The sequence below is a fragment of the Miscanthus floridulus genome, chromosome 14 (genome assembly GCF_019320115.1).
Source record: "Miscanthus floridulus cultivar M001 chromosome 14, ASM1932011v1, whole genome shotgun sequence".
In the NCBI taxonomy this organism is placed as follows: domain Eukaryota; kingdom Viridiplantae; phylum Streptophyta; class Magnoliopsida; order Poales; family Poaceae; genus Miscanthus; species Miscanthus floridulus.
The window spans coordinates 1275883-1293847 of NC_089593.1; the positions used below are offsets into that span (position 1 = coordinate 1275883).

A 17965-nucleotide genomic window follows, 5' to 3' on the forward strand; every position below is an offset into this window, starting at 1 on the left:
GGCATATCCCTAGGTAGACTGCCGATCGTATTTCATCGACAGTGGCGCGCCAGGTAGGGGGTGTGCGTATTGCTCTCCAAGCAAACAAGACGGTCATCACCTCCGGCTCCATGGCTACTCTCAACGGCCTCACGTTCACCGTCGGTCAGATCACCTGGACCACCGGCTCCAATGACGCCATCGCCATGACCACGGGGGAGGCGTGGATTCATTCTGCGCCGACCACTACTTCACTTGCGTCGGCTACGGCTCCGACCACTACGGATACGGCTCCGACCACGATGGATCTGATCCGACCATGGTACATCTGGCTCCGACCATGCCTACGTCACCTTCAGCCACGCCGATGACCCGTCATCCGCTTCCCCGCTACAAAGGGAAGCAGATTGACAACACCGACCTGCTCGACTCCATCGATCGGGTCGGCACCAAACTCGCTGAAACCCTAGCTCTAGTAAGTATGATTCAAAGTCAACCTAATGAGTAGGTAACCGCTCCCCACAACAGATCTATCCGACCAGCTCGGACCAGTCGTTCTATGCGACTTGGAACAGATCTCGTGGTCATATCTACTCCTGAGGGGCGCTCCGCTCGTCGCCAGCCGACCTTTGCAACAGGTCTCCGACTCTCCGAGTACGAAGCCTCGACGGAGAACCACCAGGTCCAACCCTACGGCCTGCAAAACGCTGCTTCCAGCTACGCGTACAACCTACAACGCCGCCCACATCTGTGTTCTATGCGCCGACCTCGGCAGAAGCCACGCAACTTCGTCAACATGGTCCGGATTGAAGATCATCGTGAAGGATCCATCCACACGATCCAAGAGGGTGACTCTAGCTTCTCGTCTGGCACCGCATCTGATGCCTCCATCCACACCAAGCTCTAGCATCACGAGGATGAAGGCGTCGAGTACGATCTGAATATCCCGGATCACGCCCCGGGATTCCCGCAATTCCCGTCTTTCCCGCCAAGGCGAGGGGGTTTGATCAACATAGTCAGCAATGACGAACCACCGACAGTTGGCGAAACAGAACAAGAAAGGACTACACGCGAAGCACGCAACATTGACCAGTTTAATCACCGGCAAATTGAAGCCGAAGCAGACCAGGAGGCACGGCGCATAAGGGTCCAGCCACGTGACCTCAACGACGCTTTCGACAGGGTGGGAGACAAACAAGTCTTCAGGACTCCAAGTGCTAACGTAGCCATCGCCATGGCGACAATGCAACGGCTACCGAACACCCCGAAAACCCAAGCAGTTCGCGACGAAATACAAGCCTATCTGACGGCTACTATGGCCCAGAACGTGGAGATTGCAAACCAAGCTCGGGCTCCATCTGTGTCAGTCGAGTCAAGCCACAGCCGCCAGCACCCAAGTCGTTCACAACCACTCAACCAACGTGGCTCGCGCAACAACGATGGCCATGATGGTGGCCAGAATGACAACCGTCGTCGGGACAATGACCGTCGGGACAACCGCGACAATCGCCGTGATAACCATGGTCGCAGAGCTAATCAAGATGGCAATCGGGATCGCCGCGATGGCAATAACGATCTCCGCCATTACCTCGGTGGACGGGATCTGCGCGCTCGCATCAACCAGAGAGCCGACGATCGAGCATCCTATGAAAGCCACCGCCGTATGGAGTATGACACTACCCACGGTCCACCGGGTCTGAAGCAGTTTACTCCGCACCTTCGCCAAGTCATATGGCCCAAGAATTTCAAGCTCGAGAAACTTCAGAAATACGACGGCAAGGAAAACCCCAAATTATGGGTCATGCTCTACGAAACTGCGTGCCGATCAGCCATGGCTGATGAGCACGTCATGTCTAACTACTTCCCAGTCGCTGTTGGTCATGCAGGTCACCAATGGCTAGTTAGCTTACCGGCGAACTATTTTGATTCTTGGCAGGAGCTCAAGCAGGCCTTCATCGACAATTTCATCGCTACTTGTGAACAACCCGGCAACAAGTACGATCTGCAACGGATCCGAGATCAGAAAGATGAACCACTGTGCGAGTACGTTCGGCGTTTCTCGGAGATGCGCATCAAGGTCCCATCAATCTCCGACAATGAGGCAATCGAGGCTTTCGTCACTGGTCTCCGCTTCCACGACGCCCTAAGAGACAAGCTCCTCCGGAAGAGACCCGAATCAGTCACAGCGCTCTTGGCCACTGCTAAGAAATATGCGGACGCCGACGATGCTAAAAAGATAATTGTTGAAGAAGCAGCAAGGGTTCCACGCTCCGACCACCCTCCACGCCACGACGATTACCACGGTAGCCGTGGTTGGAACGACAATTTTGACCGCCGCAACCGGCGCAATGACTCCCGCGACCACCGCGACCAACGTAATCAGCGGCGCAACCGCCGTGACGATTACAGGAGCAAGCGTGCTCGAGAAGACGACGGCAAGGTCAATACCGTTAAAAAGGGGGCGGACGTCGTAACTATGAAGACGACTACGCCAAAGCATTGAAGGGGCCCTGCCAGCTCCATCCTAAGTTGAACCATACCATGGAGAATTACGACGTCCTCAAGACTATCTACACGCGTCAACAGGCTCCGGAAACATCCGACAAGTCTAACGACACAGGGGAACAGCGCAACGAGGATAATGACGACGACGATGTAGACCCTCGTCACAAATACGTCAAGCCAACCGATCGCGTGCACACCATCATCGGCGGCAAGGTGTCCATTGAGACCAAACGAGAACGCAAGCTGCTCGCCCGCGCTTGCTTGAACGTGGCAAACACCGACAACCTTCTCACCGATCCGCGGCTCCCACCGTGGTCTCACCATGAAATCTACTTCAGCAGAAAGGACCAATGGGCCGCCATACCTGAGCCAGGGCATTTTCCCCTGGTCCTCGACCCTTGTATCAACAAGGTTCAGTTCGATAGGGTACTGATCGACGGCGGCAGCTCCATTGATATACTGTTCAAGAATAGTCTGCCCGCCCTGAAAATAGCCTAGGCGGACTTGAAGCCGTACGAAGCACAGTTCTGGGGCGTTCTCCCCGGACAGAGCTCTACACCTCTCGGGCAAATCACGCTACCTGTGCAATTTGGGACTCCGGACCACTTCCGCACCGACTACGTCAACTTCGTGGTCGTTGACTTCGACGGCACCTACCATGCTATTCTTGGTCGACCATCGCTCACCAAGTTCATGGCCATACCTCATTACAGGTATCTGGTGCTCAAGATGCCTACTGAGAAAGGAGTTCTAACCCTCAGGGGCAATGTATACGCAGCTTATACCTGCGAGGACGACAGCTTCAAAATAGCAGAGGCCCACGACCTCTCTATTCGCATGGCCGAGACCGTGCTCGATGCTAAGGAGACCTCAGCCGACCACCTGAAGATCCCAGACCTCGAGACTCCACGCAAGAACATCAAGTCAAAGGAGCATAAGGTGATCCAGCTGGTCGATGGCGACTCCAGCAAAACGGCCCTTATCGGGGCCAACCTGGATCCTAAATAGGAAGACTCGCTCGTCGGGTTCTTGAGGAGCAACGTGGATGTGTTCGCATGGAAACCTGTCGACATGCCCGGTGTACCTCGGAACTTGATCGAGCACTCCTTAAATGTCAACAGCAAGGCCAAACCAATCAAGCAGAAGCTACGACGGTTCGCTCGCGACAAAAAGGAGGCGATTAGGGTAGAAGTCATACGGCTTTTGGCAGCCGGATTTATTAAAGAAGTGTATCATCCAGAGTGGTTAGCCAACCCGGTTCTTGTACGCAAAAAGAATAATGAACGAAGAATGTGCATTGATTATACTGATCTCAACAAACACTGCCCTAAGGACCCCTTCGGCTTACCTCGCATAGACGAGGTCGTAGATTCAACCGCCGATTGCGAGCTGCTTTCCTTTCTCGATTGCTACTCTGGTTATCACCAGATCGCTCTCAAAAAGGATGATCAGATCAAGACATCTTTCATCACGCCTTTCGGCACCTACTGCTACACGACTATGTCGTTCGGGCTCAAGAACGCTGGGGCTACATACCAACGCGCCATTCAGGCCTACCTCGCAGACGAGATAAAAGATGACCTAGTAGAGGCCTATGTGGATGATGTAGTTGTCAAAACCAAGGAAGCACATACCCTTGTTGACAACCTAAAACGTACCTTTGTGGCCCTCAATACATTCCAATGGAAGTTAAACCCAAAGAAGTGCATCTTTGGTGTTCCTTCTGGCATATTGCTAGGCAATGTCGTCAGTTACGACGGCATACGCCCTAATCCAGAGAAAGTCAAAGCTGTCTTAGACATGAAGCCCCCCAAGAAGGTGAAGGATGTCCAGAAGCTTACCGGATGCATAGCCACCCTAAGCCGTTTCATATCAAGATTAGGAGAAAAAGGGCTACCGTTTTTCAAACTGCTCAAAGCATTCGAGAAGTTTGAGTGGTCGAAAGAAGCAGACGCTGCCTTTACGCAGCTAAAACATTACCTTACATCACCTCCAGTCCTCACTGCTCCTAGGGAAGACGAAACCCTCCTACTTTACTTTGCAGCAACCAATTGAGTGGTCTCCACTACCATGGTGGTCGAGCGCGATGAGCCGGGCCACGCCTATAAGGTACAGCGGCCAATTTATTTTGTCAGCGAGGTACTCAACGAATCTAAGACCAGATACCCACAGATTCAGAAACTGCTCTACGCCATACTGATAACATCCCGAAAGTTGAGACATTACTTCGATGGATATCGTGTGGTGGTCATGACCGAGTACCCTTTGGGGGACATCATTCGCAATAAGGATGCGAACGGGCGCATCGTCAAATGGGCAATGGAGCTATGCCCCTTCTCCTTGGAATTTGCAAGCCGTACTACAATCAAGTCTCAGGCACTCGTCGATTTCATCGTCGAGTGGACAGACTTAAGCACCCCTGCCTCTCCGGGATCTGACGAATATTGGACGATGTACTTCGACGGCTCTCTCAACATTGACAGTGCGGGAGCAGGGGTTCTTTTCGTGTCACCATCCAAGGAGCAGCTCCGGTATGTGCTCAGGATTTATTTCCCAGCATCTAATAACGCCGCAGAGTATGAAGCATGCCTACATGGTTTACGCATTGCGGTTGAGCTTGGTGTTAAACGTCTCTATGTCTACGGAGACTCGGCTCTGGTCATCAACCAACTCAACAAGGACTGGGACACAACCAGCAAAAAGATGGACGCATACTGCAAATCGATAAGAAAGCTGGAAGGCAGGTTCTATGGCATCGAGTACATACACGTGGTCCGGGACAAGAACCAAGCAGCGGACGCGCTGTCAAAGTTAGGATCATCCCGAGCCAAAATCCCACATGGCGTATTCGTCCAAGACCTGCTCACGCCTTCCATCGAAGAGGAAGATTCCACGGTCGACAAAGCTCCGGACCAGCAATTGGTGGCTACGGTTCTGGCGCCAAGCACAACCGAGCCACCTCCGACCACTCATGAGCTAGACTGGAGAGTACCTTTCATCAAGTACTTAACGGATGGCAGTGGTTATACTGATCGGACAGAAAACGAGCGCCTAATGCGTCGCAGCAAGCAGTATCTGCTCGTCGATGGCAAGTTATGGCGCAAAAACGCAAAGGAAGAAATCCTGATGAAGTGTATAACCCAGGAAGAAGGTGAACATCTCCTGGACCAAATCCACTCTGGCTCCTGCGGCAACCACGCGGCCTCAAGAACACTGGTCGGTAAGGCTTTCCGAGCAGGGTTTTATTGGCCGTCAGCAGTAGCCGACGCAGAGAAGCTAGTCCGCCACTGTGAGGGTTGTCAGTTCTTTGCCAAAAAAATCCACGTACCAGCACACGAGATCCAGATGATACCAGCCTCTTGGCCCTTTGCATGCTGGGGACTGGATATGATCGGGCCCTTCAAACCGGCTCCTGGGAAATTTACATGTGTTTTTGTGCTGATTGACAAATTTTCTAAGTGGATAGAATACATGCCTTTGGTACAGGCATCTTCGGAAAAGGTTGTCATGTTCCTCGACCAGGTCATCCACCATTTCAGCATACCCAACAGCATCATCACCGATCTGGGTACTCAGTTCACCGGGAATATTTTTTGGGACTTCTACGATGAAAGGAGCATAGTAGTAAAATACGTCTCGGTGGCACACCCTAGAGCTAATGGACAAGTCGAGCGGGCAAATGGCATGATCTTGGACGCATTGAAGAAGAGGATGTATAGAGACAACAACAAAGCTCCCGGAAGATGGCTCAAGGAGTTACCAGCCGTGGTCTGGGGCCTCCGAACTCAGCCCAGTCGGAACACCGGCGTTTCACCATACTTTATGGTTTACGGCGCTGAGGCAGTTCTCCCACCAGATATAGCTTTCAGACCAGCAAGGGTAGAGAACTTCGATGAGGGCAAGGTCAATGAAGTACGAGAGCTAGAAGTAAACAGCGCAGAAGAGAAAAGGCTCGATTCTTGTGTACGTACGGCCAAATACCTTGCTGTTTTGCGCAGGTACTACAACAAAAATGTTAAAGAGCGGTTCTTCGTGGTCCGGGATTTGGTCCTGAAGTGGAAGACGAACCAGGCTGGTGTCCACAAACTTGCAACCCCATGGGAGGGACCATTCATGATCAAGGAAGTCACACGACCAACGTCTTACAGGTTGGCTCGCCTGGACGGTATGGACGTACCAAACTCGTGGCACATCAACAAGCTTAGACGTTTCTATGCTTAACTACTGAGATATGTACTCCTTTTGTACTTTCGATTTCCTTCAATAAAGCAATTATGATTTCTCCGACCACTCTATTGTGTCATTTCGAATTTTATGGTTATTCTAACTTAGCTAGTTAAAACCGACCACCACTCCTTCTACGGTTTTCGGAGCAGGCCCTGTCTCCGGTTCCTCCCAATACGTGCATGGGATCCGCTCTCTACGTTACGGGTGATCGGTAGGTCCCCCTTGGTTTAACTTTTCTGCGTCTATGTGTGTACAGGTCACTGGACCTCACACTCCGACCACATGGAAAACTAGGGCCGCACAAACTTTTCGGGATGATGTGTCGAGCACGATGGTACAACTAAACAGAATGTTAATATGTTCTTACTTAGTTACACCAACATAAAGTATCAAGCTTAAATACGCTTTATACAAAGCAAACAAGCTTATAATAATATACAGTTACGTTATTACAAGCTTGCCTGAAGAGGCTCAAGTTCACAATAACACAACTATGTCCTCTTTCTACAGCTCTAAGCCTATTACATTGGCTGGTCGGGGCGCATGGCACTTTCTGCTCGCCGCTTCCGATACCCTACTCGAGTCTCGGGGACTCTTGTGCTAGTTGAGCTGAAGGGGATGGCCCCACCGGTGCCTGGCTAGTCGAGACCGTAGGCTTCATTGGTTGGCTTGCAGCTGATGGCATTTCCAGCTGACTCGTCGATGGCGTACCCTGTACAGGTGCTGTCCCACCTCCACACAGGTTAATATCGCCAATTATCTTTGACGACAAGTCCAGCTAGGCCATCCGAAGCTCCTCTGCCTTGTCTGGGTCTACCTCCTTCGGGTACCCAGCCTCTAGGCGCTTGAGATCGATCAAGGGGTAGTGGGCACGCACCATGCTTAGTACATGGGCACCCGTGTAGTCACCAGCCTCCTTCACGAACTCCTGGAACCATCCCCACGCTTGTCTGCATCTCTCGACCAGCCCGAGCTAGGGCGTCCCCGGCTCTTCCTCTGTGAGCACCGGGTCGATAAGGTCGAGGACGGGCACAATGCCAGTTGCCACTTCTTGGCACCGGTTCTTCCACGTGTCCCGCTCCTCGGTGGCCTTGAGGCATCGTGCTTTCCAGTCATCACGTTCTCTGATCATGGCCTCTAGGTGCTTCTTGGCATTGACTTTCAAAACTGAACACAGTACAAGACATCAAATGTGAAAACACGACAAGGCAAGGTGGGCAACAGAATGAGAAAGGTGCTCTGGAATACTTACTTTTTAGTTCCTCCTTCATTTTGTTGGTGTGGTCTTGGAGTTGAGACTGGCTGTGTGCTAGCTTCACGTTGTCCTCCTTTAGGCGACCACATTCTATGGTCACACGACTATTTTCCCCTTGGAGGTGGGCCACTTCAGCTTCTAAACCTGCATTACAGCTGTTACTACCAAGAATACAACAACACAAGTCCTGCACTTGCTATGATAAGATGAAACTTTACTTGTTTTCTCTAGCTCTTTGTTATTGAGCTGGCCGACCAGGGTTTGGTTCTGTGTTTCTTGATCTATCCTCTCCTGGTCGGCGGCTTCGAGTTGGCGCCGTAAGCGTTCCACTTCGGCCGCCAGTTCTTTATTGGTCGCCGTGATTCCTTCAATCTGGTCGAAGCACCTCTTTCGGTATTTTGCGGTTTTCATCAGGTCCTGCATACAGACAAGCTAAGTCAGACAGTTAGACTACATAACAGGGTCAAGGATTCAAGCCAAATGTACCTGGACTTCTGTCACCAGATGCCTAGCCACCCGTTCGACTCTTAGGGTCTCTTCGACCTCTGGGATTTCTTCATGCATAACCCATTTGCCGTTCTGATAGCGTGACACATATACATGTTGCCTATCTTGGGGATGGCCCAGGACCTCTTCTACTTCTTCCTCTTCAGCCTCCTGTTCGGGAGGCGGCGCTGGTCTGGAGTCTGCAGACTCCACAACCACCAGGGCTTTTCCACAAGCCGTCGCGTCGGCAAGAATGCTCTGGGCCACTTCTAGCTGCTGCTCCTCGGCTAGATCCGGCTCCCTTGGCGCCATGGTATCCGCCTCAGCAGGGTTTGTGCTCGGAGCACTTATACTCTACTCGGCTATCTTCTTGACCAGCCGCTCGGGGACTAGCGTCTGGTCGTCCGCCTGCTGAGGTCCAGGCGGAGTTCCTACTGCAGGCTCCTCCACGGCTGGCTGCTGGGCAGTTTGTCCCGCCGTTGCTGGTGAAGTTGTGCCGCACCTGGCTAGCTGGTCGGGGTTCTCAGTGGACACCGACCTAATATATCAGAGACAAGTTTAGAGGATAATAGTATCCAATGCAAATTACAAGCTTACATCAAAGATATAGATACTTACAGCTTCGATTTGCGGAATGATGTTGCGAAGGAGCGTCTCCTCGACCGCCCCTGCTCCACGTGCTCGACAGGTTCCACCAGGTCTCTTTCCACCTCCGGTACAGGCGTTGGGGTTTGATGCTCGACATTTCCCTCGTTTGTCCTCTGTGTTGCAGTGGTCGGTGATGCAACCACTGCTGGCACAGAGGAGCCACCTTGCTTCGACGATCCCATCTGTCTTCTCCTCTTTTGAGGGACGAGCCAGAAGATGTCCGTATCCTCTGCTTCGTCGTCCGATAGGGGGAAGATGGCTTGGCGTCATTTGCTGGCCACCGGACGCTTGCCAGCGGCTCTGGTCGATGCGTCCTCCACAGTCTCGAGTGCCGCCCAGTGGACGTCGTCGGTCCTAGTGCTGGTCTGGGTGGCTGGGCCAGCAGCTTGAGGCCAATCTACACCGGGGGGAGGCGACACGAATACTGCTGCCCGGTCACAACCATTACACTAAGGCACAAAGCAGGGACAACAGTCAATTTATGGTTACAATATGACTCTACAATTAAAAGGAGGCATCATTTACCTTTGGGGGAGGTCGAGCCAGCTTGAAGGCGTGCTCGATGTCGTTCAGCCTGACGTAATTGGGATCGGCCAAGTTGAAGAGCTCCCCAATCCTGGCCTTGATTTACATCTTGTCGAGCGGCTCCTTCCTGGTCCTTGTTGGATCGGCGCTCCCCTGGTACTCGAAGCCTGGATGAACCCTCTTCTGGCAAGGCTGGATCCTTCGGCTGATGAAGTTCTCGACCACACTTGGTCCATCTAGCTTTCCCCACGGGATCATCCCAAGCAGTTCGGTGATCTGCTCCAGGCTCTCGGGCTTCTCTGTCCAGCTATTCTTCTTCTCTGGAATCAACCCCACGTCGCACAGGGTGATGGTGTTCGGTTCTTCACGGATGTAGAACCACTTCTTGTACCACTCATCCAGCGAGGTGTTCCAGGGGCAGTGCAAATATTGTGCTTTCATGCTGTCGCGAAGATTCAGGTAGACGCCTCCGGCTATCTTTGAGCCACCGCTCCCTTTCTTCCGAAGACAGAACAGGTGGCGAAAGAGGTCGAAATGGGGCTGGAAGCCACCATAAGACTCGCAGAGATGGATGAAGGTGGAGATAAGGAGAATCGAGTTGGGATGCAGATTGCAAATCCCAATCTCATAGTACAAGCAGAGACCCTAAAGGAAAGGGTGCACTGGAATCCCGAAACCCCGTTTGAAGAAGTCTTCAAAAACCACAATCTCACCTAGTTGTGGATTGGGAAAGCTTTCTCCTTCCGGCGCACGCCATCCCGAGAGTGCCTAGTTGTGGAGCACTCCCATGGCGACGAGGTCCTCGATGGTCTGCTCATTGCTCTGCGACTTCCACCATTCCTTCGCCATGACCCCGCCTTTCTTCTGGGCGTCTCTCTTCGCCATTAGTCTATCCTTACTAAGGGGGTGGATGCGGTGGTGAGGGGATTGGCGATGATTTTCGGAGGAATAGGGTTCGGCAGGAGGAAGAAGAAGGTTGCGGCGGCGGATGACAATGGGGAACGGTGTGAGTAACTTACCAAATCTACATTATATAAAACAAAGAGCTCTGTCGTTTCGTTCGCCTGAGATTATTGGGAGCCGTGCGCACGCGCCGTAGACGGTTGTTCACACAACCTCGAAATCTACGCCAGTAAATGCACTCCTTCATTACTAGTGTACACGCCTCTTCGTTGGTAGTATAAGAGGGCCCACACTGACGCACCTCCATACAGGTGCCAAGCGAGTGTTTGCCAGAAAAGAGTAAGAAGACAGAATGACGTACTATACCCATTTGCTTTTTTGACCAGGCGTGTTAGACTGGACTTGGCAGAGAATAGAGATAAATAAATACAACAAATAAATACATTTATGGCGTTCGAGTTTTTGATGCCTGTTTCGCGCTCAAGGATGGATCAGACTCTTACAATGCTCTGGGACCACCCAGACCACTGAAGTGCTCGGGGACTGCCCAGACCACTACCCTGCTCGTGGACCGCCCAGACCACTGAAGTGCTCGGGGACCGCCTAGACCACTGAAGTGCTCGGGGACTGTCCAGACCACTGCTGTGCTCGGGGACTGCCCAGACCACTAACGTGCTCGGGGACTGTCCAGACCACTGCTGTGCTCGGGGACTGCCCAGACCACTAACGTGCTCGGAGACTACTCCGACCACTATCATGCTTGGGGACTGTTCCGACAACTGATGTGCTCGGGGGCTATCCCGACCACTGATCGGAGAATCGTTCTTCTCGGCTACATGTGATTTGTACTCACATACAGTGGAGAGATATTTATTTAGACCTTGCTACAAGGCTCATACTTCGCCTTCCAGCAAGCTCGGGGACTACATCGGTACGATGCACCTGCCGGTGCATCTCGTATTGCTTGTTCGACAATTGGGTTCTCAACTTAACTGGGAATTCTTTTTAGACCCTGGCACCACGTGCCTACTTCACCTACTACCAGGCTCGGGGACTAAGTGGGCACACTTCACCTTGCGGTGAATGTGTTTGTTTTTCGACCACTACGCCTTTGATGATCAAAGATGCTACGCTCCAAGACGCACTTACATTTTTTTTAGAAATACAAGTGGGCACACTTCCCGGGACGGAAATCTTTTTCTTTTTTCTTAAGAGCACCATACATTCTTCGGACAACCTATTTCTCCGGCGACGACGGTGGTCGAAAGATGTCAAGGACTCGGGCATAACTCGTCGGAGAAGGTCGAAATGGCGTGTCGCAGCATAATACATGGTGCTCGGGGACTAGCTGTGGGGGTATTAACCCCTATACCCTTACGGCTAAGCTTGGACTGGCCCGGATCGATGGGTCCTGTCCATCCGAAAGACGACGTGCGGCCTAGCCAACCTGGTTGGAGTCCCGCGTAGGGAGTCAAGGCGGATTTGGCGATCAAGCAGGATCCTGGTCGGTTAGAATAGGAATCCTTGTCCGGCCACATATGGCAATTGTAACTGACTAGGATTAGTTTCCAGATCTGTAACCCTGCCCCCCGGACTATATAAGGCGGGTAGGGGATCCCTCTAAAAAACATCTCTCATTGACATACAGCAATACCAATCAGACGCAGGACGTAGGTATTACGCCTTCTTGGCGGCCGAACCTAGATAAAACCTCGTGTCTGTCTTGCATCACCATCTTGTTTGTGACTTGCGCATCTGTCTGCCGACAATCTACTACCTTGGGCATACCCCTAGGTAGACTGCCGATCGTATTTCGTCGACAATCCTGACCTAACAGGGTAACAAGGTAGTAAGGTAGGCAAGGATAGTAATAAATGCATCAACGGTTTCAATCAACTCCTACCACTTAATGCAACAATATATAAACTCATATATATAGAAAGAATTGCTTTTATAAAGTAGGAGACTTAGAATGCTCTGGGGCTTGCCTCGTTCGAACGAACTAGGTTGATGATCCACGCACTCGGGCAAGTCCTCTCCCGACTCCTCTTCCTCTGGCACCTCCTGTGCCTGGACTTCTTGTGGATTTGTCTCGGTCTGCTCTTCCTAAACTACTGCTAGCAACTCCTCCTGCGATCCTGTATGATGTAGATGTATGAGTGCTAATGCATAGGTGCATCGAAGAGATGACATGTAATGATCATGATACATGAAATGTAGATGAATATGTTCAACTGTACTGGGCATAGCAGAAGTAAAGCACTTCTATAAGGTAGCCAACATCATCCAAGAACATGTACTACTATATTACTACTACAACCATGGTACTAACATGCCAAGTCACACAGCAATCTAAGATGCTTCAAAGATACACCAAAGCAACCATTAGTAACTAATCATGTGTTTAAAGAATATTTGTTTATTTCATGTTAAACTAGGGCTACAATAGCAACATATATTTCTGGTGCTCATAAAAATCTGAGAAAATTACAGTAGCATAGTACTACTCTAAGTAGACTACCATAAAATTTTCATTGCATTTAGATAAGTATAACAGCCTACACAAAAATGACAAGCTATGGTAGATAATTGAGCATGAAAATACTTTGTACTACGAAAAGTGTCAAACAACAGATTTGATATTTTTCCTATGATATACAGAGCATACAATTACTGTACAAAAAGTTTCACCTATATGTACTATTCATATTTTTAGCCCTAGCAATTTTACAAGAAATCAGCAATTAATACACATAACCTACCTAGCCATATTTTTCCACATAACCTGCATGACATATATTTTTCACAGAAAGTACATCTCAAGAATAGGCTAACCAATTTGGGATCATATTTTTCTGATACATATAGAATTTACTACACATTTCACAAGATATCAGCAATATCAAGAATTAAATAAAGCTCTACATTAAAGTATCTCAAAAATGACATGCAATATTTTTATCATGTAGATCTAGTGACAAGGAACACAACAAAATTTGTTTCAACAAATTTGGAGCCATTTTGAGCAAGTTATAAATTCCCAAAGCATTTAAATAGAAATCTGAAATCATTTCTTAAATTCTTTCTGAAAATCCATGTTCAAAACTACTAGATCCACCCAGCTTTCTACCCAGGCGTGCACCCCTACGGCTGACAGTGGCCCCCGCGGGTCAGCCGGCCCCACCTGCCAGCCCCTGAGGCAGAGGAGGCTGTGCTGACCGGCGTGAGCTCGCCGTCGACGAGGTGGCCGGCGACGAGGTCACCACCAACGTGACCACCTTGACATGGCGGACACGTTAGTGCAAGCGGCAGGGCTGGAGGAGCTCGAGAGCGAGCTGGCCAGCGGCCATGGCGGCGTGGTGGTGCGGCTCACCGTCGGCCGGCCATCTCCGGCCGAGAAGGGGCATGAGATGTGGCGTGGGAGCTTCACCGAGCTCGTGCGCGTGAAGGGAGAGTGAGAAGGAGGACGGAGGGGCGAGGTCCACGGAGCGGAGCACTTCGGCGAGCTCGGCCATGACTCCGGCGAGGGATTCCTAGGGAAGGGGAGCTTCCCATGGCTTACCGAGGTGAGCACGAGGTGCGTGAGGAGGAGGCGATGCTCATGGCAAGATGGAGATAGCTCAGGCGAACTGGAGCAGCCGGAATGGCCAACTCCGGCGAGCTGCTGGTGTGGGCGGTGGTGGAGGCGAGCACTGTGGCTGCTGCTTGCGCTGGCGGATGAGAGAGCGAAGTGGAGGAGTGGGGAGGAGCGTGGTGCGGTCGGGCAGGTGAAGGCGAGCGCGTGGAGTGGCTGGGCCCACCGGGGTGATACCCGTACGCCGTCGCCGACGTTCGGCGGCCACGTGGCGGCTGCGGCCTGATGCTGGTCGGGCGCGGCGCACTGGCGAGCGGGCGAGGCGCGGGGTAGGCCAGGCCGGTCTGCGTGGCTGGGCCGTAAGTGAGGCGCGAGGCCCAACTTAGGTGAATTGATCTTTTTCAAATTCTTTTCAATTCCTTTTTCATTCAAATGAAATTTTGAACTATTTCAAAGCAGTTTCAAAAGTTGGTGTAAAAATGAAAGTTGTTCCATTTTTCAAGATCTACAACTTTGCTTTTATAACCAAAGTCAAATTCCAAATAGATTTTGAATTACAAAATAAAAATCAATATTAATTCAAAACCCTAATTTTGAAGAATTATTTTTAAAGGCAAAATTTGGTAAAAATTTAAATATGAACTTTGCTCCAAATTGTATCCTAAATATTTATAAGCTATCTTAGTTATTAAAACAAGAAATCATGGCATCCATGAGCCTGACATTTCACATTGTTTGAACATAAATGAATTTCAATCTCTTTAAGCACCACATGAAATGATACTTCATTTCTTTCGAAATGAAATGCATGAATGATGCTTATGCATGAGGTGATGATGATTATGCTCATGGGATGAAATGGTAATGCATGCTTAACACCGAGGTGTTACACAGTCCCTATGAGATGAGTGGACCATTCTTGCAGAAAAGGAAGGAAAAGGTGTTGGACGGATTCAAGGAGCATAAGGAGGCATGGGAGCTCACAGGTTGTTCAATCATGATAGATGCATGAACAGATAGGAAGGGTAGGGGAGTGATGAATTTAATTGTGCATAGTGCTCATGGGGTACTCTTCTTAGATTCCGTGGACTGCTCAGGTGATAGGAAAGATGGCAAATATATCTTTGACCTTGTGGACAGATACATAGAAGAGATAGGGGAACAACATGTTGTCCAAGTGGTGACTAATAATGCTAGTGTCAATACAACTGCAGCAAGTCTATTGACAGGAAAAAGACCTTCAATATTTTGGAATGGATGTGCTGCTCATTGCTTGGATCTCATGCTGGAACATATTGGGAAGCTTAGACCAGTTGAGGAAACAATTGCTTGTGCAAGACAAGTGACTGTGTTCTTGTATGCTCATACTAGGGTATTGGATTTGATGAGAAAATTTCTTAAGAAAGACTTGGTTCGCTCTGGGGTTACACGATTTGCCACTACTTATTTGAATCTCAAAAGCTTGCTAGACAGCAAAAAAGAGTTGATGCAACTGTTTAAATCAGATGAGATGAAAGAATTGGGTTACTTGAAGTAGGCCAAGGGAAACAAAGCCAACAAAGTGGTCAGGTCTCAAACCTTTTGGAAAAATGTTGACACTACAGTTAATTTCTTTGAGCCATTGGCTAACGTGTTGAGAAGAATGGACAGCGATGTACCATCAATGTGATTCTTCCATGGATTAATGCTTGGGGCAAAGAAAGAAATTTCTGGGAGGTTTGACAATGATAATAGCTGCTTCAAAGAGGTTTGGGAAATCATTGATAAAAGATGGGGACAACAAGCTCAAAACTCCACTACACCTGGCTGGTTACTATTTGAACCCCCACTACTATTACCCAAATAAGTCAGAGATCGAGAAAAATGTATCATTTAGAATAGGTGTGATTTCCTGTATTTTAAAGATGGTTGATGATGAAGAAACCCAAGACAAGATATTTGAAGAACTCGACATGTATCAAATTTAGCAAGATAATTTTGGATCTGAAATTGCCACAAGGCAGCGAAAGAACAGGAATTTCAATCCAGGTGAACAACTGAACATGTGAACTTAATTTGATTGTTGAATATCATATTTTTGTTGTAACTTGTTTAATGTTTATGCAGCAAAATGGTGGCTGAACCATGGCACAAGCACACCAAATCTTAGGAAATTGGCAGCAAGGATTCTGAGTCTGACCTGCAGCTCCTCAGCTTGTGAGAGGAACTGGTCAGTATTTGAACAGGTAAAAAGAAATTTGTGACATGCAGCCTTGTGTGCATGCTATCTTTTTTTTAATTATAATGTTTCTTCATGGAATTTAAATCTGACCTGTAGCCTTGTGTTCACTACTTGACTCATAGGTTGATACAAAAAAGCGCAATAGGCTACTTCTTGAAAGGATGAGAGATCTTGTGTTTGTTAAATTTAACTCTAAGTTAAGGAATAAGAGACAGAAGAAGGATAGAGATCCCTTAGAGAAGGAAGTAGATGATGTTGTGGCAGATGGTGATAACGAATTCATTACTGATATTATGCTTTTGCCAAGTGAAATAGAACAACAATGTGCACAAGAATCACAGCAACACACACCACAACAAGCAGAAGCAGAAGCAGAAGCACAAACACAAGCTAAAAGGAAAAGGCATGTGCGCCCTAAGAAGAGGAAAGTCAGGAGCCTGCAGTCTTTGATGAGAAATGGTCCAGTGCAGCCTGAAGCTTCATCATCCGACTCAGAAGATTGTGATGATGGTATTCCAATGCAGACTACTGACTCTGATAAGTCTCCCTCTCCCTCACCCTATATCTCTGAGTCTGATGAGTGATGACTAGAAGAAATGGAGATTGCAATATTGCCTCATAGTCATATTAGTAATTTAGTATCCACTATCCAGAAGACCAGAACTCTTGTTGTCTTTATTCCAAAATGCTGTACTTTTGTGAAACTGATGTTTCAGTATTCTGTTCCACTTAGCCTGTGATGTAATGTACTCCTATAAACCTGTAATGTACTCCTTTGAACTGGTTACGTATTAATCAGTAATGATTATGAAGTTATGTCATGGTCATGTCTTTTTTTCTATTTTTTTTGTAAAAACAGCTAAATGGTATAGCTGCAGCTATCTCCCGCTATAGCTGCGCTTAGCTGCTCAGAAGGCCAGCAGCTAAGAGGCATAGCCGGCGATTTAAAACATTGTCGGTGAGCCTGCAATGAACGCCCCGGCCCAGGCAGCTATGTCTAAGGCTACAAGGATGCTGAAAGTTGACCTTCGAATTCTGTTGTAGAACGAGGGGGTGGAAAGCAGTAAGATGATGCACAAGGACATCAGGAAGGACGCGAAGTTGCAGACGAAGAATAGGAGGTACTGAGAGCGGAATTTGTCAAGGAGGACTGGTGTGCCCGCGATATAACCTTTGGCAGCATCATCGGCATGCCAGACGCCTCCAGGAGGGTTGAGCGCCGTACTGTAGGTTATGGACGCCGTTAGAGTTACAACAAACATCAGCCAACCGCGAAGCTCATCGCTCTGTGAACGAGCCGCTGCTGTGATCTCTTGTTGCTGCTGCTGCTGCTGTCTTATAATTTCGCTGATTGCATCAGACAATTGGGCAGCGGTGATCTCTTGCTGCTGCTGCTGCTGTCTTATAATTTCGCGGATTGCATCAGACAATTGGGCAGCGGTGATCTCTTGCTGCTGCTGCTGCTGTCTTATAATTTCGCGGATTCCTTCAGACAATTGGCCAGCGGTGATCTCTTGCTGCTGCTGGTGCTGCTGCTGCTGCGACGGGACAGCTGCCGACGAACCGCTGCTAGCTCCAACAGGTGGTTGCGCACCAGACATGCTGAATAGTCACGCAGCTCGGTCTCTTCAATGTCCTGCAG

General features: G+C 49.4%; 2 pseudogenes; both read left to right on the forward strand.

The window, feature by feature from the left end:
- Positions 1-13812: 13812 nt before the first annotated feature.
- LOC136505664 (uncharacterized) lies at positions 13813-15639 on the forward strand (annotated as a pseudogene).
- Positions 15640-15744: 105 nt separating this feature from the next.
- On the forward strand, positions 15745-16907 carry LOC136505669 (uncharacterized; annotated as a pseudogene).
- Positions 16908-17965: the final 1058 nt, after the last annotated feature.